The sequence below is a fragment of the Cyprinodon tularosa genome, unplaced genomic scaffold, assembly GCF_016077235.1.
Source record: "Cyprinodon tularosa strain WSP-4 unplaced genomic scaffold, ASM1607723v1 ctg286, whole genome shotgun sequence".
In the NCBI taxonomy this organism is placed as follows: domain Eukaryota; kingdom Metazoa; phylum Chordata; class Actinopteri; order Cyprinodontiformes; family Cyprinodontidae; genus Cyprinodon; species Cyprinodon tularosa.
In genome coordinates, this window is record NW_024038992.1 from 1,418,113 (window position 1) to 1,439,644 (window position 21,532).

The 21,532-nt window shown below is 38.3% G+C and overlaps 1 protein-coding gene across 1 annotated transcript in view; it reads right to left on the bottom strand.

Annotated features, from left to right (window-relative positions):
• The window catches only part of gabrb1 (gamma-aminobutyric acid type A receptor subunit beta1), a 67,506-nt gene that overhangs the window by 39,568 nt on the left and 6,406 nt on the right, over nt 1-21,532 (bottom strand). The window lies entirely within an intron of this gene.

A 21,532-nucleotide genomic window follows, 5' to 3' on the forward strand; every position in this document is an offset into this window, starting at 1 on the left:
GTTTTTCATTGATAATGAGATCTAACACCACTTTTCCCTTATTTATAGCTCTCTTGAGTTATTTCCTATTTATTTTAGCTGGATCAATTAAAGCAACTTTTTGTATGCGCATTCTCACTGCAATAGCGAAAGGTTTTTACTGCAGTGACAAGCGCGGAGCTGAGATGCACATACCAGACGCTGACTAGCTGAGGGGCAGCAAGGTGGGCGGCTGTTCAGCATGTTTTGAACACAGACTGATTGGAGAAACTATGGCCCACAGCCACGGATGCAATTGCAGCGTCCCTACAGAAAAGCACTCGCTGAGGTCAAAGGCTAAATGTTTGTGACTCAGATGACTTTATTTACATTGGTTAGAAGCAGCTCTATTCCAAGGAAACCTCTCACATTATCTCAACACAGCTGGCTGCCCACATGCTCTTTACTTTCTGTTATTCACTTTTTTGAAGAGTTTAACCTCTTTTTAATTCTATTTGGAAGTGTATTTTGTGTCGTTAAATTGCTCAAAAAGCATTATTTCTCAGCTATTTTAAAGTCTTCTGAAGCCTCTCAACATGCAAAAATATAAAGTTCTGAAACATCTAATTTACTTTGTTGTCCTTTTATTACAAACAAGCAAATGTTAACACCGCTATAAAATTATATGCCACTTTTTCCATCATACTCAGCAAAATGGTGCTGATTAGTGTACATTTGTTTTCAGAACTATAATCCTTTTAATTTATTATTTAATTCATTACTTAATATCAAACGTTTGATATTTGATAATTCATTTAAAGTATGAGAACATTTAGATTGTAAAAAAAACTGCATACTTTGATTGTGCAGTAACCGAGTTAGTAACTCAGTTACTGTAATGACGAGAAAACAGAAAACCCCGAATTCAACCAGATGCAACAAGGGACATTTAAACAGTTTATCACAATGTGAAACTGCTGCAGGTCGGGAGGGATTTACCAGTCAGCAATGGAAACATCTCGAAGGGGATAAGTGCCAAGAACCACGACAGTTACGGCACATTTAGTTTTGAGAAGTTACTATAAATAGGTAATTTTTAAGTCAGGTTCCCAACACTGTTCAAATCATAGAAAAATAGTCATTGAACACCACCTGCACCACCTGTTAAACTAAACTTTCAGCTTGTTAAAAAAAACTACAGTATATATGCCTCATCTCTGTTTGTTTCAGTCTCTGTTTTAACCCATTTAGGCCGGGAAAGCATTACCGCATTTCTACCATTCAAGCCGGGGGCGCTGTTGCGTAATTCTACCATTGACGCCGGGAGAGCATATAAGTCAAGCAAGAAGAAAGAAGTTTTTTTCAAGCAAACATGGAGGAGTTTGACAGAGAAGAGATGTCGGAAGGCAGTGATTTTGAGGAGTGTGTCGGCTTTGATGACGGTATAGATGAAAATGATGACATTGAACGCGCTGAACCAATCGAACTACCACCGCAATGCACGGAGTGTTTAAACCGCACACCTGGAGTGAAAGTTGATTTGCCTGCAGACACCACACCGCTGCAGGCATTTGAGCATATTTTTAATGAAGAACTTTGGATGCATCTTGTTACCGAGACGAATAGGTACAGTGACCAAACAAACCAAACTCCAACAAGAGCAAAGATGGCAAAGTGGTCACCCGTGACTGTGACGGAGATGAAGACATTTATTGGGCTGTGTATGGGCATAGGACTTCTTGTGTTGCCAGTACGAAGAGATTATTGGCGACAGAGTAAACCTCTCTTCAGGACGCAGTTCCCCCAAAATATGTCCCGGGACAGATTTGTGGCCATCTGGAGGTAAGTTGTATGCAATTTATAACACAGACATATGCATTATTATGCATAATAATACTGTTAATAAGTAATCATCAGATAGTTATTTATGTAATGTTTGTTCTTTATTTTAAAAACGTTTTATATTGCACATTCTCAATGAAGACATGATCACATATGGAAAAAATAAAGGTTGAATTTTTTATTTTTTTATTACTGCTTTTCACTTTTTTTTGGAAGAATTTCAAAGATAAAATATATTTTGAGTTCTATCTGCTACAGAAGCTGAGATATCAATAATTTACTAGGCGTTGACACAGTTGCTGAATTTACAGAAAAACTTCAGGTTTTAGGGGTATTTTTTAAAATCGGCCATAGGTTTTTAAGGTGTTTTTTCCAGGCGTTTTAGGCCTAAATGGGTTAAAGTATATTTTACAGCTGAATAAAGCTAAAAAACGTCTTTGTTCAAAACGACGACGGATTTTTTATTCTTCTTTGTATTTTGGCAACCCCTGATTAGTTCTCTGCCAAAGGAAAAACATCACACACTTATTTTCACTCCTAATCTGATCTCTGAAGCAAACATCTGCCCTTTGCCACATAGAGGGTTTAAATGTTTATTCATCAGAGTATTTAGTAATAAAACTGTGTTGTGTGTGTCACTGGTATTGCTGATTCATAATGCTGGTGCCATAGCATCCAACTCTTGCTGTACCTCCCTCATAAAAAACAATGTGTTCCAGCAGCAGCAGATACTGCAGAAGTGAGTTATGCTGTGCAATGTCAGCTCTTATTAAGCAACGAGAAAAGTCACTGGCCTACATGCTCCACTTCCTTCTGAGTCTCCTCAGACAGCTGGAACTCCCAGCTTCACCTGCTTCTCAGAGGCAGCCGTCCATGCATCTACCTTCACTCTTCAACTGCTGGAACCAGTCATTCATTTTTGTGACTTAGAGGAATGGTGGAGTGATGCAATAAAAGAGTCATGATTGAGCTCTATATGTATTTGTTTCAATATGGGTAAAGTAGCTTAAAAAGGTCTTTGTTGTTTTTAAAGTATTAGGCAGCATGTAATTTCAGAATAACCTATTCTGCATAAACGTTTATCTGTCAAACAAACTGGTCTTTAAATTTCAAAGAAGAATGCTAAATTGCTTTTGTGGGAGAAAAAAAATGCATATGCTATGATTGGGCGCTTTGCAAGTGATCTGCAAAGATTACAAGCTCACTCTTTAGCAGTTCTCTGCCCTATTCAGGTGAGAGAATTGCATGAGATACAAGCAGTTTAAATGAGTGTTAAAAAATATGAAGTTCTGAATTAATTAAATTGGTGGAAATTATAATAATTCTGTAAATAACAATAATAAAAATAATATGTAAGAAAATTGGCTCAAAGTGTTCAAATAAGGATTTTGTTCCCCTAAACAGCAAAGATAATTCAGTATAAAGTTTGCTATGGATATGAAGAGCTAGCATGCACTGGACCAGACTTAGTGGTCTGATACATCAGCCCTGAAAACGTCCAACAGAAAGATTTCCAGCAGCTTAAACAGGGTGAATTGTCTGTAGTGTTTTTTTTTTTTTTACTACTTGGGGATCTGATAAGTGATGTATGAGCCTTGGGGAACACGTGTTTTACTGCTGTCTCCTGCTCTCAGAGTTAACATCAGGAAGGCACTCCACTCATGTTCTCACTTTCCAGCCGGGTCCATTAAAACACTGGAGGAGTCCTGTTTGCTTCCTCCATTTATGTAATTCTAAAGCATCAAATTGCATTTTGTCAGAGGTCTTGAGGTGTTCAAGCAGTTAAATTAGCTGCTGACTGGAACAAATAGGAGCCTGGTGAAACTACACCATGAAAATAAAAGGTATGAGCTAGGAAACTTGCTTTTAAGAACACTTCCAGACTAATTGGTCTTATTTTTTTACTTTAAAGAATCACGATTACTTACATTACAACACAGGCTGTTTTTACATCCAGTGATCTATTGTCTTTTTAAGATAAATTGGCGAAGAGAAGTATGAGGACAACTCAGACATTTTACTTTTACTTTACAGAGAGACACTTCTCAACTTCTTCTGAGGGTTTCAAAGGTGTTAGAAGGGTAAAGAAGTTATACTAAACCCACTTGGCCCTTTCTGAACAACCTCTTACCATTTTGTTCAGTCATGAAGTAATAGTGAATTTTCACATTTTGTTTCAAATTTTTAAGTCACACCCAAAGCTGATTACTTCCTGATGCATGGAATCAATAAAGCACAAGTTTGCTTTATTGATGTGTGAGACTTCTTTTGGTGTAAACAAATTAAAGGGGTTGTCATTGAGAAAGGGCCTCAGGAGCACCTCTAACCCAAGCAAACTGTGTCTAGGATAAATTTTTTTTCTGGCAGATCCATACCTTGGATAACAATGTCCTAATTAATACATACAAAGCCTCGGTCACATTAGCCATCTGCTGCTTAATTTTGTGTTAAAATCCAGGTATCCACCAGTCTAGTGGCCCCGGTTAGGTTATCAGCAAAGCTATTAAATTATCAATAAAGAACCTTCTATCTCTGTTTATTCGCACTATTACCAAAAGGGGGAGGATTTGCGCTGAGTGATAAACCCTCCGTTATATGAATGACCAAAACCACTACAGATTAACCAATGTTGTCTTTATTCTAATAATTCAGGATTACAGAAATCTAACATCTATGCAAACACTACACACTACTAGAAAAATAAACACGAGGTAGATTAAATGACTAGTTTAAAAGAAAAATTGAAAATAAAGAACTAAACGAGATAGAAACAAAGAAATAAAACCATAAGAGTCCGTTTACTGGCGTCTGAGATTGTCCAAAATATGCCAGATATTAACACATCCAGCTTAGTATTGGTAAAATTATTAAACATGTATTAACAATAGCAGCAGAAATCGTTTAGTGTGTGAATGGGTGTAGCTAAATGAGGGACCACCCCCCTTTGTTCTCCACGCAGTGAGGGGAACAAAGAGAAATGGGGGAGGGACAACCTATAATCAAGATTGCGGCATCCACCGGGACCCCACGTGGCTGAATGTGATAACTTTATGACTATCTCAAAGCAGAAACAACAAAGAGGACAGGAAAGCAAGAAAGAGAATAAAGAAACACACACTTATTTCAACCAAATGAACAAACTCTTAATCAGCACAGATAAAAAAAACATCAGCATTAATTCAAAACCCTGAATCTGCCTGACTCTCGCCTGAGCAGCACTTCGAATGCATCAAAAAGGAAAGGAAATTGATTTTACTGTGAGATGCTTCCTCGTCCGTGAAAGGCTGGCATTTCCAAGGCAACCGCGGCTTGGTTTCTGCCGCGCAGAGGGTTCTCTGCCACCGGTCCGCCCCTCTGGAAAGTTCAGTCAGTTCGGTGCTACAGCAGAGGGCTTGATATGCTCACGAGTTGAAGAGGATGGATTTTAGGAGGTGGTCGGCAAAAGAGCGTCCTCTCAGCCGATTCGTCCAAGGAAAGGGGAAAACAAAACTCACTCCGCGGTCAGCTTCAAAGGCTTCTGTCTGCCCAGTTGGCGCAGCCGCTATGCACGATAAAAAACACTGCGATCCGTGACTTTTGACGCAGGAAAACACAAGCTACTTCCAGTCAGCTTTCTTCTGGTATTTCATGTGAAATGGAGCCTCTCCTATCGGGTTAAAAACCCACCGGAAAAGAGGAAGAAGTCTTCTCGAGCATGGCTTTTAAACCATGTGTGACACGGGAGCACTTCCTGTGGAAGTAACGGCTGATTTGTCTGTGCCATGAGTGACATGGTGGAACTTCCTGTTGGAGTATTCGGCTGATTGGTCCATTTGAGGTGGCCGCCTCCTACAGTGGGCCGGGTCTTCTTTGTTCTTGTTTTGGAGAAGAGAAGGGGGATGGGTTCCAGGTGGCTAACAAGGGGGATGGTTTCAGATGGCTCACCCCACTGATTTAGCTCCATTTTGGCAATATATCCCAACAATGTAATCCCCACAAACTAGGCTTGGTGGCCTAAAAACAAACGCTTGCAGAAATTGTTTGTAAATTCCAAATGTAAAAGTAGTTGAATAGTGCAAAGTAGAATCTGAAGCAGTTAAGCACATATGCTAGTATGTTTTGCACTGAGAATAAAGAAATCTGTAAAATTTTCTTTTATCTGTATCTGGATTTGATGCATTTGTGTTGGGGATTATGTCACCTGGAGAGGGGAGAAGGGTGGAAATCCTACTACGTTTAGTGCTTAACGGTAGTAAGGTGCATGTAGCCTCTGAACCCTAAAAGCAGCAGCAGCCCCCAGTAGAAATCACACTCCTCAACGGGATACCAATAAGCACCACGCAATGGTACTAAGTCTGCAGCAAAACAGCCCTTAAGCCAAAGAGGTACAAAGTAAGATACGGGGCACCTGTCACCTGGCTGAACAATCCAGCCACATTTTTCCAGTGTATCCCAGCTGGGAGCCCAGTCTCCCCAGTAGCTGGGCAGCTGTACAAGCCACCAGCAGCAAGACCCATCCTCCCCCAAAACTCCCAAGCTATGAGGCTGACATCATCCCATCACAGTGGTGACAAGTGAGAAACAGGCGATATTTGCCAAAAATGTCCAGTTATTGGATTTTAGTCAGTTATTGTTAGTCATTCCAGATCAGGCTTTCATAAATAGAGTTGAAGACTCTATCTCCTTGAACCCCAGTCGGCCTCAGCAGATGGCCACTCCCACTGAGCCTAGTTCTGCTGGAAATTTCTTCCTGTTAAAAGGGAGTTTTTCCTCTCCACTGTTGCTACAAGCATGCTTAGTATGAGGGATTTCATTTGAGTCAATGAATCGATGCAATCACTGGTTTTTCTTAGATAGAAAACTTTTAATCAATCTGACTGTATGATCTGGTGAATTGGCGCTATGAAGTGAATTGATTAAATGTTTTTAAAAACTGCTGCTAAAAATGTCTGATACAGAGCATGTAGCATCTTTGCTTGATCTAACACGGCAGAGCAGCCATTAAGATCGTTCTGACCACTAGTTAACATTTTCAGCACCCTTGCAGTTTGCTAAGTTGCTTACCTTTGCATTTTTCAGAAAGCTCGAGGAGACTAACTTTCTTAAAAAGAAAAAACAAAAATAAAAGGGTGCATGTGCTTTAGGGACATCTGCACCTTCAGAGGTCACTGTACAACATCTAGATGAGTGAGGCTATGGCATAAAGAAGGCAACAGCTTTGACCTGATAACTGTTTTAACTAGAACACAGCTACTGTAGGGAGATATTTGGGCTTTAGAGCAAACAGAATGGCTGCTGTGGAACTCCTACGCCTTAAAGATCTAACATTTTATCAAAAATAAGTCTTTTGGGGTCAGTCAGCTACTTTTCAAAATTTTTTAGTGAAACCCTCAATAAAAGACTTGGTTTTGTGAAAAGAGAACATTAAAATAGGTCACAACCTCTACCAGGAAAAGCAGATAGCCATATGTTGCATGCATTCAGGTCTATGCTCTCATTTGCACATATTTATTAACTTTTTATTATTTATTTAAATTTTTTTACATTTCTGTCTCTTTTATCCACCTTACTTTTATCTTTTAAATATTTATGTGTCTCTTGTGCTTCTTTTATTTTTTATCTGTGATTTGTGAAATGTGAACATGTGTGTGAAAGGTTTACTACTACTGCACAAAATTGCCCATACTGGGACTAATAAAAGCTACTGAACTGAAACTGAACAAATACACACATGGACAAATAGTGGTTCCCACTTATTATAAGAAAAAAAAAAAACAATAGTAAGAAATAACTTGACTATGACAAAAGTAATAGATACAAATCCAATAAAAATGAAAAAAAAAGGAAAGTCAGACATTGCTTCACCAAAATTGATTTTAAGAAATAAACTCAATAAAACCAATAAAACCAGCATGGACAATAATGAGGTACATTTAAATGAATATTTTGCTGCACCAAACTACTGAGGCAATAGGTTGGTGCAATTAAAAGATTCCTGAGACTGTCAGTGAGATTTCCGCTCCTCTCTGCAGGTATTTTGCTCCACTCCTCCACTCCATTTTTTCAGGTTTCAGCTCCTTCCAAGGATTCACAATAGTAGTTAGACCAGGGCTCATACAAGGTGACTTCAGAATAGTCCAATGTTTTCTTCTAAGCCACTCTTGGGTGTCTTTAGCTTAGTCTTTATGGTCCTTATCCTGTTGCAAGACCCATGAGCTGTGATTGAGACCAGGCTTTCTCACATTGGGCAGTACATTTCCTTCTAGAATACCTTTATAGTCTTGAGAAGTCATTGTGTGATGCAGAGATTCAACATGCCCTGTGCCAGATGAAGCAAAGCAGCCCCACAAAGGAATTCTCCTCCAGGATTCCTGTCAGACTTCCCACTTTTATTTACTGTAATTGACTCACAGTAAACCAACAACCAGAGCATAGCTCTTTGCTTCCTCTGGTCCATGTTGAGTGTGATGCACGCCATGTCTTTAAAATGCACAGTGACCACCTGTAGCTCTTTATGTAGTCTGATTTCAAGTCTGTAGACACCTCTGATGCTACTTAGTGGGGATGCATTGATTTAACATGTGATATTATTTTCTGTCTTTTTTAGAGGTTCCATCACTTGTTGTCCAGGCCTGCTTATGAGTCTGAAAAGAAATGCCTGACTTTAGTTTGTTTATTTTCATAAACTTTTTTTATTATTACAACTGTCAGATTAAAGCTATTTTTTTTTACCATTGTGGGGTTTTCTTTGATCAAATTAGGGTCGCCAACAATTTAATCCTTGTGTGTAAATGGAAAAATATAAACATACAATAAAGAAGACAAGGAAAAACAAGAAAAGTAAACTAAAATGTTAAACAGGATAAAGAATATACTGCAGTTCCAAAATACACAGCTTGTTTCAAATTTTTTGACCAAGAATGAGGCAAAATGAAACAAAATGTAGATATAAAAGTAGCCTGCTAAAAAGTTAACTAAACATATAGCTTCAGAACATCTACATTACTTTTAGCTTTTGAAACGTAAGTTCAGATGAGACATTAAGAAATTATAAGAGCATCATAATTATTTAGAAATATTCACCTCAGCTATGAAGGGTGAAATTGTAAACCAGTGAACAGATGTTGATCATTCATCTTGATCACATGTTCTCCACGTTTTCAAAGGTCTTTATGTTTTTTTTAGATCTTCTGCCAGCATTTGCACTCATTTTCAGAAGAATACTGCTCACAAGAAACTGCACAAGAATAGTACCTTTTCTGAATGTGTAAAGAGAGCTAATGTGTTAAAAAAATTCTCAAACACTTACTGTTTCCCATCTGAAGCAGGTTCGGATGAGAATCAACAGGATATTTTATTACCAAAACATAACCTATTGGCTATTTTTTTGTACATGTCTAAAAGACAAAGAAAGCTCAAATATCAATTTGAGCTTTATCAACGCTGGAATCTAGTTTAAACAGACAGCTACATCCAAACAACTGTCTCAGCAGAACTAATAAAACAATCAGCCAATCACTGGAGCTGTTATAGGCAATAATAAAACCAGAGCTGGCATTACGTCTCATAAGGCAGCAGCAAGAAAGCGCTGTCTCATAAAGCTGAGAACACAGAATAACAGGCAGTGTGACCTGCTTGTTGGTGGCTGTGTGTGTTTGTGCTGTGTGAGGGTTTACGGTCTCTTTGGGGATGAAACTATTATTAGAAGCAGCTGTTCCCCTCAGCACCCACTTGTCCATCATCGATGTGGCACCTTGGCATTTTAGAGGCTGAGTGATAGCCTTAGCGTGAACTGCATATTGAACACTTTCTGCCTCGCATCAGGGAAAGGCAGTGGTCCCTTGCAGCAGGTAAACCATACCAACTTGCATTTCATGCGGGCACAAAATCCAGACTCCAAAGCTTTTGTTACCTTTTACCACCCTGTAAAAATTTGGGCCTGATACACAATTTTGCCTGTTCTTTCATCTTCTGTGTCTGTTCTACCCTTATGTTTTTATCTTAATGGAGCTAAGGGTCTTGTGCAATAACCCCTCTGCAGTGTTCTGCTGTTTGACCTAATTTTTGCTTATCTATAGCCATCTTTTGCTGAGCAAACATCAGAAAAAGGATTAGGGGGTGAGATAGAACATCACTTTCTTATCTGGAGGAAAGCTAAAACTGCAGCTGAATCGGGGCACATGTCATAAAGCACATCACATTGCTATTCAGGTAAAGGCAGCTATGAAGACCTGACATATTAACATCTAAGTTAGCTGATCTTCATTACTATGGTCTCCTCAAAATAATCAGAATTTAGCTGCTGTAAAACATACAGGTGTATTTAAACACAATGCCAAGAAATCTAAGTCAGGTTTGTGACAAGACATTGAATAAAAAAATATGACTTGTTTGGAAGGCTTGAACAAGAAAATCGCCTTTAAAAAAAATAAAAAAAAAAGTTGAAATTAAGACTTAAGGAACATGTAGTGAGGTATCCTTTTTTACATGGTAAATCAAGGACAAAAAATGCAGCATCGGCCCAATGAATCAGCCCGGAACAATAAGCACCGCACATCTGGGATCTATTTGACCGGTATCAGAATTTTTATTATCAGCATCAGCCTTAAATAATCTATAATGGTTGTCCTCTAAAACTTAGGTTTGAAAAATTGCATTTAAATTTAGCTCAAGATCTGCAGCGCAGTTTGTCTGATACGTGAAGCTCTAGACTTGTTTGGCCATACAACACTAAAAACCAAACAGCATATCATCACAAACACTCCCCAGACTGGCCAGCATCATTGGATAGGTTTAGAGTGCAGAGACAGGGCTTTGGCAGTTTGCAATCTTTTAGTCAACTGCAAACTATTCCATATGTCCAGGTATTCTACAGACAAATGTGAGGCTGTCTGCCAAGCAGCTAAATCTTCACCCAAACTGGGCGGGAGTGAGGATCCAGGAGACGGCAGTAAATCTTTAATGGAATAGATGAAAAAGAAAATGCTGAGGACGTTGAAAAGACAAAGACAGAGTACAAACCCTAATCTTACTGTGGTGTTCTTTACATCTGCAAACCTCAATAAACAAAAGCAATGCTGGACAGAAGGGTTGGCGTGACCTGACAGTATAATTACATCCTACCAAAGATAACATTATGCAGAGAGACAACACAGCCCTGCTACATCTTGTAGTCAGACCAAACATCCAGTTATGCTCTAATGTAGCTAACAATTACCAGTGATTTGAAGATCAATAAGTAGAGATTCTAATCATCTGCTGTCTTCCACACATCAGGGCTTTCACTGTTGCCAAACCAACCAACATCCTTTTTCCTTGTTTCCATGCCAACCCCAGCTAGCTCACATACAGGTAGACGGAGACGAATCACTGCAAATCAAGATCCTGGCAGAAACAATCACAAGGACAAACCAGGTTTGTCTAAATATGAAGGGAAAAAGAAGAGTGTTTTTGAGAGACTGTTTTTAAATAAGGGGCCTGATCATAACATTATCCATGGCTGCCTCCACCAGTTTCCCTTTACTCACTGATGGCATCAATCACACATTTGATCCATTCATGTTCCCTATGATGACTGTTTCCTAGTTAAAGGATAAAAAATAGTCTATAGCTTGAGGCATGTGCAAAGTCTTAAATATTATTAATATCAAAAGTTTGCTATAAGAAAAATGTATCATTTTAGTTTAGGTAGAAAAGCTGCAAGAAATTCATGCTGATAAGCAGCAAAAGGGGAGGATGAACACTTTTTTGAATTGGAATCAATAAAAACAAGGCAGCTCACAGCTACAAGCTAAATAGTGGATCAAAATAACATAGTGACATAATTACATTTGGCATTACACAGCAGAAATTTTGCAAACAATAAACATTCAGACACTGAAAAGTCAAAGATGGAAAATTCAAACAATGAAAAAAACAAAATAAAAATGCTTCTGAAAAGTAAAAACATATGATGATATTATCATCAAACCTATGTATGCCTTCACTAAGGATCTGGTCGCTGTTGTTTGTCCTCTCTCCGTAGGACCTTTTGAATTTGCCTTGAAACATATATTTAGATGGGGTTTGCATCACCCAGCCAATGCACAGAGTGCCAGCTTGTATTGACATCATAACTACGGGAACTTTCATTTAATTTGGTTTAAACATAGTGCCTAGGCAATGCTTTTATTGTTTGTTACATGTTGCAGATCATGCAATTGCTAAATTTTCAATAAATACATTTTTTGAAAGAAAAAAAGGAACCATGAGATTGATATTTAGATTGTGGCAATGCCTGTGATTGGGAAACCTGAATCAAAAGACAAAACTTTCTGTTAGAGAGGGAATTTATGTTCCAGTCATTGGATGCATTCAACATCTACTGTATGGCTAAAATCAAAAGAACGAATCTGCTAAAAGGTATTATTATTGTCTTAAAAGACAGAGTAGAATTGCATGTGTTCTACTATCTGTTGGAGGAAAATGGATGAACAATGTTCTATAGTGTCTCATAGCGTAATGGCCCGAATATAAGACAACATTTTGTTTGGTCGTCTTATAAATGGGATCTAACCAATTATACAGGCTGACAGTTTTCTGGAGTCAGTACACGAACGCAACAGCAGAGTGGACCAGTTTTTGTAACTGGTGGTGACCCAACTGTGGCTGGGGTTATCTTTTGATCACAACAGAGAAGAAGTGACAAGGACGCTACAAATGGAGAGTCAATCGCTACAAATGGAGAGTCAATACAGAGTGGATCATAAGTCAGACCATTTTGCAGACATTTGAGGTGCAGCTATGATGCAACATTTTAAATAACGATAGTCATGCAGCGGAGGCTGCGTGACTATCAAAAGGTTTTATCAAATGGTTTTTCTCTAAAGTTTGTAGTCATTAAAATATAATATATTTGAGTAACTACATATCTACGGAAATGAAGTTTGGAACATGGGAACAGTTCACATGTCTCCAGGAGTGACTTTCTTTGATTTCAGCTGCTTCCAATAAGGAGATTAAACAACATTTATCAAAAGTTAATGTTTCGCTCTGACTTAAAGCTCCTATATCATGAATACAAATTAAAGATATATTTGAAAATTTCACAAAGGAATTTGGTTTCTATCAAAAGTAAAGAACAAAAAGCCTTGAGCTCCAATCTTGAGTCTTAGAACCAAACCTGACAGACTTCCCCCATCCTCAGTCTGACTGAGCTTATGCTGACACTTTGATATCATCTTAGAGCAGAAATGAAGAGAGGTCCACACCTCTTCTCATAAATGCTAATCCCAAAGCAGCACCAAACCCATCATTCCTCTTGTCTAATCGATACCGCCAGCTGGGAGGATGGAGGCCGATACCATGACTCTAAAAACCCTTAATACTCTCGACTGTTTGCAGAGGGAATAAAAATATTTTCATCACGTATTCTTTCTAAACAACAGAATTAATATTTATGGAATCTGATACTGACTTAACGTGCATATTTTCATTAACAGCTAACAAGCTTCTTGTTGGCTGGGTGCTGATTGCATTGATTTATTTTCAGATACAAGCCTCCCAAGGCATTTGGATGTTTTCTGCCAGAGGATACTCAGGTTAATCAGCTCACAATAAAGCTAAAAAAAATTAATAAAAATACATAGACTCAGCAGCAGCAAAAAACCCAAAAATCTTTATATAGTTTGAATAAAACTTTGAATGCCTTTTTAAATGGCTATGTAAGTAAAGTAAAATGACTAACTGAAATATGGGAAACTGATGACATTTAGACACAAGATTTGTTCTTTATGCCTGTAGTCAGACATGAAGGCTATGAAGCGATCCACAGTGAGCTGGAGGCGTTACTGAAGTCTTTCAATGGCAGTTTTTTTTTTTTTTTGACAACAGCATTTTCAGCTCACAGTAGCTGTTTGGAAGATATCAAAACAGTGCATGAACCATTTAGAAAAATAACAAAAAATTAAGCAAAAATAATAAAGTAAACCTGTTGCAGGCTGAAAACAATGGTGCAGTGTATTATGAGAAAAGAGCTGTTTATCAATTAAAAAGGTATGTAAAGCTGAGAGAAATGTACATTTTTGTTTAACACGAAAGGTTTTACCATACCCTATGGGACTCTTGGGTTTACAGTACAGTGGATTAAGGTAACTATAACATAAAGGATAATTTTGAGGATCAGCTGGCTGAGGCACTGACAAAGCATAAAAATGTTTTTGATTGGTCTCCCAAGTAATATAAAGCACTTTAATCTCCTCCTTCATCAATCTGAAAAATGCTTCCTCTGCCATTGTGTTATTATCGTGTTTTCTTTTCTGAGTTTGATGCAAGTTGGAGTTACAGTGGATGGGACTTTCTCTGATTTAACTTAACATGGTAGCCAAGGAGTGAAAACACAGCAATTACATTGATTCACAGCAAATTCAAAAAGTACTTTTACACAAATATAAGACTAGGCCAAACTAGACAACGGCACACAGATACATAAACCAAATACATCTAAAATATTAATGCTACAAAGAATGTTGCAATCATGAAAAATATAGGGTAACAAAGTGCAAACGCCCTGCAAACACAAAGCCTTCTGCAAAGACAAAAAACATATGCAAAGTAATAATGCTGCAGGTGGTATAGACAACTGCAAGTTAAGAAAAGTGGCATCACATAAGAGAAGAATTTCAGACTGCAATGGAGGGCGATCATCACCACATATGGTAGTACAACATACACATTACTACAAATTACTGTCTTAAGGACCTGATGTGTTGAAAAAAAAAATAAACAGGACATTTGGAAACAGAGAGAAAGTACGTTTTCTTTTCCCTAAATCTTTTATAGCATTTTATTTATACTGTTTTTTAAAAAGTAGTTGTTTTTCTACTTGCAGCATTTTTCCTCAGCATGTTTGTGCGTTACCATCATTTATGTGCTTGCAGCAGGTTCGGGTTTACATAATGTTTCCACTTTACATTTTGCTTTTTCTATGTTTGCAGCATTTCTCCTTTACAGAGTTGTTTATTTCCATGTGATCTGTCTGTTGGTCTCCTTTTTTCCTGTTTGCTGAAGAGTACAGCTAGTTAAAAACTGGAGACACTCATTGTTTTCCAGACCCATCTCTTCGTGTGCTTGCCAGAGGTAGCATTACTGCCAGGTACCAAGATGAGATCCTCAGACCCCTTGTGAGAATATACACTATGCTGGTGAGGTTGGCCCTAGGTTCCTCCTAATGCAGGACAATGCTAGACCTCATGTGGCTGGAGAGTGTCAGCAGTTCCTGCAAGATGATGCATTGAAGCTATGGGCTGGCCCACCCATACCACAGACCTGAATCCGATTAAGAAAATCTGGAACATTATGTCTTGATCCATCCACCAACGTCATGTTGGATCACAAACTGTCCAGAGATTGGCAGCTTAAGGCTACATTCCCACCACACACGGCTGAAGCAGCAAAAGCAGTTGGTTTACATGTAAAGTCAATGGTTGGCACGCATCAAGACACATCAAAAGGTCATGCAGCACATCTACAGCAGCATCGTAGCAGCTGAAGCAGCGCCTCATGAGCTTCTGAGGATCTGACACGTGTGACGCTCTTCACAGGCAACAGCTGCTGGAGTTGGTTGCTGCACGACGAGCCAGATCAACCAATCAGAAAAGGTGATCTGGGAGTTGGCAGGGAGACAGACACAGTGCTGCCGATGCAGCGCCTTATGATCACTCCCCTGAAACAGTTTATTAACGCCTAAATTAACTTAAAATATCGAAACCTGCCGGCAAAGTAAGTTTGCTTTTACCTGCAGTTTGGATTATGTACATGAACGGTAGCGGGAAACCCCCAAGAGGCGAGCGGGCCAGAGGCTGCTGTTGGAGTGGATTTCCAGGAACAGCACACCGCCGATGTACGGGGGTTTCGTGCTGGTCCGACAGCGAAGTAATGTTTGAAGGCAGGATCATAATCTTGATTAACTGACTGCACAGATAATGTTTTGAGGTGAACTTTCTCACTTAAAAACATATTAAAACTACGTTTTACCCACTAATAAAAGTAAATATAGCAAATCCATTATCTACTATTGAACGCAGGAGCTGCAGAGCACAGACTTTACACACTTTACTGGATGCGCTTCAGGAGCGTCAAAGATGCACTTAATGCACATCGGACCTTAACGTGTACAAGAATAAAAAATTAAGCAGCAGGAATTTTTTTGCTGCTTCCAGCGCTTGTGGTCTGAACATAGCATTAGTCTTCGTCTAAGAGGAGATCCTTAAGGAGACCTTCCACCACCTCATCAGGAGCATGCCCAGGCATTGAAGGGAGGTCATACAGGCACATGGACACTATAATGGACCTCATTATGACCTGTTTTTCTTTTTTTTTAAGGACATTACATCACTTGATATAACTTTGAGTGTGACTCCAAATCCAGCCCTCCATTTATTAATAAATTTGATTCCCATTAATGCTTTTTGTGTGATTTTTTTTGTCAGCACATTCAACTTTGTACAGAACAAAGTACTCAATGGCAGGGGTGTCTAGGATATGTTAATTGAGCATTCCCTTTAATTTTTTAAACAGTGTATAGATATTGCAACTGTTTAAAAGAATATATTATCACTTTTTTCAGTTTTTTTTATTGAGACATTCTATACACATGCAAATATATGTATTCTATAAGTTTATTTATATTGTCTTTTTAGTCTGTTTAAAATAAAGTATCTGAATCTGCTGTACTTTTTAAAGTTATTGTGAATTCCTATATTTGTGCATTGTTTACACCCTTTAGCCAATATAAAACTGGAGCTTCATGCATAAATCTACATCTTTGGACCTCACCGTACTTTGTAGGCCTGCTCATGTCTTTTCTTAAGTCCCATACACACTAGAGAATGCCACATTTAATCACTCCAAGAGAAACATCACACTGAATCATTGTTACTTTACCTCCATGGTTGCCCTTCCTGCTGACAGCACACCATGTCCGATGACTTAAACCAGCAGAGACCTGACAATGATCTGAAAACCCTCCTGTAATCTGTTCACTAACTGCCAAGTTCACTTGAGCCTTATGAGTTGCACAGGCCCTTTTCTACTGGGGTCGCGTCAGTGTCAGGGACTGGACTGCTTGATTTGTCTCAGAATGACATGGGATGTGTCCTTAGGGAACACTGAGTGAGCTGCTTTCTCCTTCGTCCATATGTTAAAGGATTCATCTGTAAAGTTCTATTAATTGAAATTTTTGTCAACAAATGTCCTATATGGTATTTCAAAGTAATACTGACATCATTTTGCATTTAATTTACCTTTTATGGGAAGAGATTGGACAATAACATTGGTCAACTTGGAATTGTGACTACAAGTATAGTTAACTTGAAGAATATTCTTTTATTTGTAAGATTCGGTCTTAGAAAAAAAAAACAACAATCAGACAATTCTTAGTCTTTAAGCTCTAACCATGTTTGTTAATAATGTCAGGTCTAATAAAGGGTCAAATAGTAAAAAAAAATGTCTTTAAAACATGTCAACTGTTACAATAGGCCATTACATTTTGATAATGATTACTAGTTCTGAAGGTGTTATTTCCTCAAAAAAGGCATAAATACATAAAAAAACTCCCCTGAATGATTTATTTGGAGTATTGTTAAGAAAAAAAAATTATATATTAACCACAGATATTTAAGGTATAAAAAGGATGTGAGTTGAAAGAGGATTATTAGCATCTAAATTTAGACCTGCATAACCTGAGACTGCCAAGAAAGGTTCAATCATGTGGAGACCAGGAAGCAAACCTTTCCCTGAAGCTGAATAAGTGACAAGGTGCCACTACAGTACATGTTCACAAGAGGGTGTTTTAAAATTGAAAGGGTGTTAAAGCATGAGCATTGAGGTAAGCGCTATTTGGAAAGGTGCATCTCTGCATTTTGATATCCATCAGCATTTTAAAGAGCATATATATTATATACTGTATATCCTGGTTGCATCAGGAAGGGCATCTAGCGTAGAAACTTTGCCAATTCTGCAAGTGAGTCATATCGACTCACGGTGAAGACCCCAAAGGAGGCAGCTGAAATGACACCAGCTAGCATTTAGAGGGCATATACTGCATCAACCGAGACCATAGCAACAAGACAACATCACATTTTACATCATATCCACAACTGGTAACTTTCACCAGCAAGAAAGCCAAAGGAATTGGGATTGACGGACAAAGCAAGAGAGAAGAAACTGGTGAGATTTCCAACGGTCACAATACTTTTTTGTTCCATCAGCAAAGAGATCTGCATTCATGCCTGCAGAACAAGATGAAGGAAAGGGAGGATTTCTGTGTGATGCAAACAGTTTTAATTAAAAGAACAGAAGCAGAGTTAAACCCAACAGTTCTGATCTGATGCTTCAGTTTCACTCCGTAATTCACTGGTTGTTCTCTCGTGCAGCAGCAGTGGTGTTAGACGTGCTGAAACTACTGTGATATTGCACCTTCAGTGGTGTAAATGTGAATTTAAACAGTGTTAGAAACCCACACGATTGCAGCAGTATGAATTAATGAATCATGGTTTCATGGCTGTGCAGGAGCTCCATGAACTCTTCAGTGAGACTACAAACCTTAACGGGTTAATGCTGGCTGCAGCTCTCTTCTGCACTTTCATCACTTCCAACATTTAGTCAAGAACCAGAGTCCAAATGGTATTCAGGAACTTAGGAATTGCTGGGTATTGCGACTAATTCTATATGAACAAATCACCATTTTGACTTGCAGGAATTATGAGTAAAATGTTCCCTTAACTTCTTTTTATATGACACATATGCAAAAATAACATTATTACTGAAAATATTTGGACTATTAGGGGTGTAAATAATCGATTTGGCGATATATCTTGATTTTCGGCTACCCAATATTTTATTGATCTGGCAGTTCCAAATATTAATCTTTTAAAAAAAAAAATCCTCTAAAGCATTGAGAGAAAATGGGCTACCTCTGCACTGCCACTCTGGAAGATATAGCCATGAAGCCTTTTTGCTGTGCAGCGCAGCAACAGTTCTTTGGTTGAGGCAGTTACAGTGGAAGACGTGGACTGACTCAAAACCCCAAACAACATGGATTCTGATTAACATAAACTTGCTTTTTTTATCTATACATTTTATTTTGATAGCTGGGGAAAATATTGCCATATATAGTGATATTGCAATATCGTGATAATATCGCATTGTGACCCAAGCATTGTGACATATCACAGCAGCCATACCGGTACTTTCCCCTAGTCCTGATACAACTCATTTCCAATAAGATACTGATATTGCAACTTCAAGCACCGACCGTTACCAACCCGATATTAGCAAGAACCATACTTTCTTTTATTACTTATTTGTAGTGTGAATTGTTAGACAAAGTTTGACCAGGTGATGTTACGAAAACAGAGAAAAACAAGCATCAAAAATGGGTATAAGGAAAAACTGACGCATGTAATACTAATACTAATGCTATTACAGAAACTCTGACATGACTTTCATTGTACCTGGATTAAAGTACAAAATCAGAAGCAGAGAGTTTCTATCAGCCTGTCAGTATTCGAGATTTTAGATGCAGGCCAATGTAATCAGATATTAGTTTTTTTGGTTACTATCAGATATCAGAACGTCCCTATTAAATGTTACAACAACAAAGAAAAATAAGTTTTACACTAAGCCTTGTTCTGCTGAAGGTTTATTCCTGTTAAAAGGGAGTTTTTCCTCTCCACTGTCACTACAAGCATGCTTGGTGTGAGGGACTGCCTTCGACTCAATGGGTTAATGCAATCAACTGGTTTTCCAGTTAGAGAACTTTTAATCAGTCTGACTGTATGATCTGTAAAGTACCTTGAGATTACATATTTTGTGAATTGTGAACCATCTAGTATAATTGGTTGGTGTATGTAAAACCTCTCCCCCAGCCAAACCTCCTCCTGCAACCTGTGCATCCGCTGCATTCCCTCTGATGCCAGCCACACTTCTAAGTTTCTGAGGGACTTTTTCTCCCAGCATGGAGCCTTACATTCAGGACCTAAGTAAATCTAGGGGATATCCTCTTTTGTGTTCCATAGTGTGCTGCAATTCCCTTTAGCCCTTAATGTGATCCCTTATGTGATTTGATTATTCACAGAGGAGGCTTTATTTTGTGCTGAAGTAAAATAAAACCATAGATCTACTCTTAATATTCTTTTTGACATATTTTTTCTTTTACTTTCTGAGTCATTTTTATGAGGAAACTTTCTATCCTTATGAAATTTTTCTGATTCTAACAAAAAAACCATAAAATGTAAGAGCAAAAATTGTGATCTCATTTAACTAAGGAAACTTTCTTTAACTTTATAAAGCTACACCTCCACAATACTTTTATTTATTATTAATTTGCGTTCTGACATGTCTTTCATTGTACCTGGATTAAAGTAACAGGCCAGGATGAGTCAGCGTGATTTGTCTGAGGCCATGCTTTTCAACTGGAAAGGATCTGATTTTCTCCCTAGGTGTGAAACTACCCTCTTATACTGCACATAGCGTCAAAAAAAAATCTCCAGTCTTGTTCCTAAATGAAAGGACTTAGATAATTAAATAGATTAGATCTTTATCTGCAGAATGCATTGCTGTGTAAGGGTGATAAAGCTGAAAGATGAAGTTCTCACTGCATGGTCATGAAAGGTGGATTATAACATGGAGGGAAAGAATCTATGCATTAGCTCCTAAAGTTAGCTTTTTATGTAGCCTTGTTATCCCTTGGCAAAAAGTTGAGGGCTGCACCATCAATGGCATTCATGCAGAAGCCGCTGCTCCTCCAAACTGAAAGCAGTTAGGTGAGGTGGTTCATCCGATCACAATGTCTTCAAGAAGACTCCACTTGGAGGTTATTCCATGTACCTTCCAACTGGTGAAAATTTCTTAGTTGAACCACAACTCCAGAATGACTACGTCTCTTTAAAACCTGGATACAGATTGGGATGCATTAGGAGGAGCTGGAATATCACTACGAAGCTAAATATCAAGATGGGTAGATAGACACATTTAATGGGGTTCTCTCAAAATTCACGGACAATTGTTGTAATGTTTCAGATTGTTTGGAGTTTGAGCCTCTGGTTATCAGGGTTTTATCAGAGCTTTAATTGCACAGGTCTATTTGAAGATATTGAAGAAATGCCAACAACTTCTTATTATAAATTCACTGGCAGTCATCTGTCACGCTCCTAACTTCACTCTAACCTGTAACAACATGTATAAGATGCTGCTGAAAGCAAACTCGTTGCCTCAAGTATATAAATCACATTTTTTCTCACTTGTACTGCAGTGGAAATATTTTTCTTTCCTCTATTTTCCCCCCTGTTTTTTTAGGTATAGATGACGATCTTTATTTCCGGGTGGATCATCTCAATAATTGTTCCTCCTAATTGTAAATCATTCTGGTGATACGTTTATGTAAGGTCATACTATGTGCTCGTCCCCAGCTGGCCATATTTTTTCTTCGTACAGTATGCGAACTTTCAGGCGCATACGTATGTTTTGGTGAGCTACAGTTTCCGACAGTCCCTGAGGCTCACCTTTCTCACCGCGGTTCTTTGAAAATGGGTCATAAGAGAAAAAGTGTGTGTGAAGTTTATGAAGAGAAAATAAATGCCACAGAAGAGAGAAAGAAGACCAGAGTGTTTTTGGGAGATTCTTTCATGCGATCTGCAGCGATCTTCAGAAGACTGGTAAATGAATTGCAGTTTTTCCAACATTCAGCGTTTTTTTTTTCATCTTATTCAACATT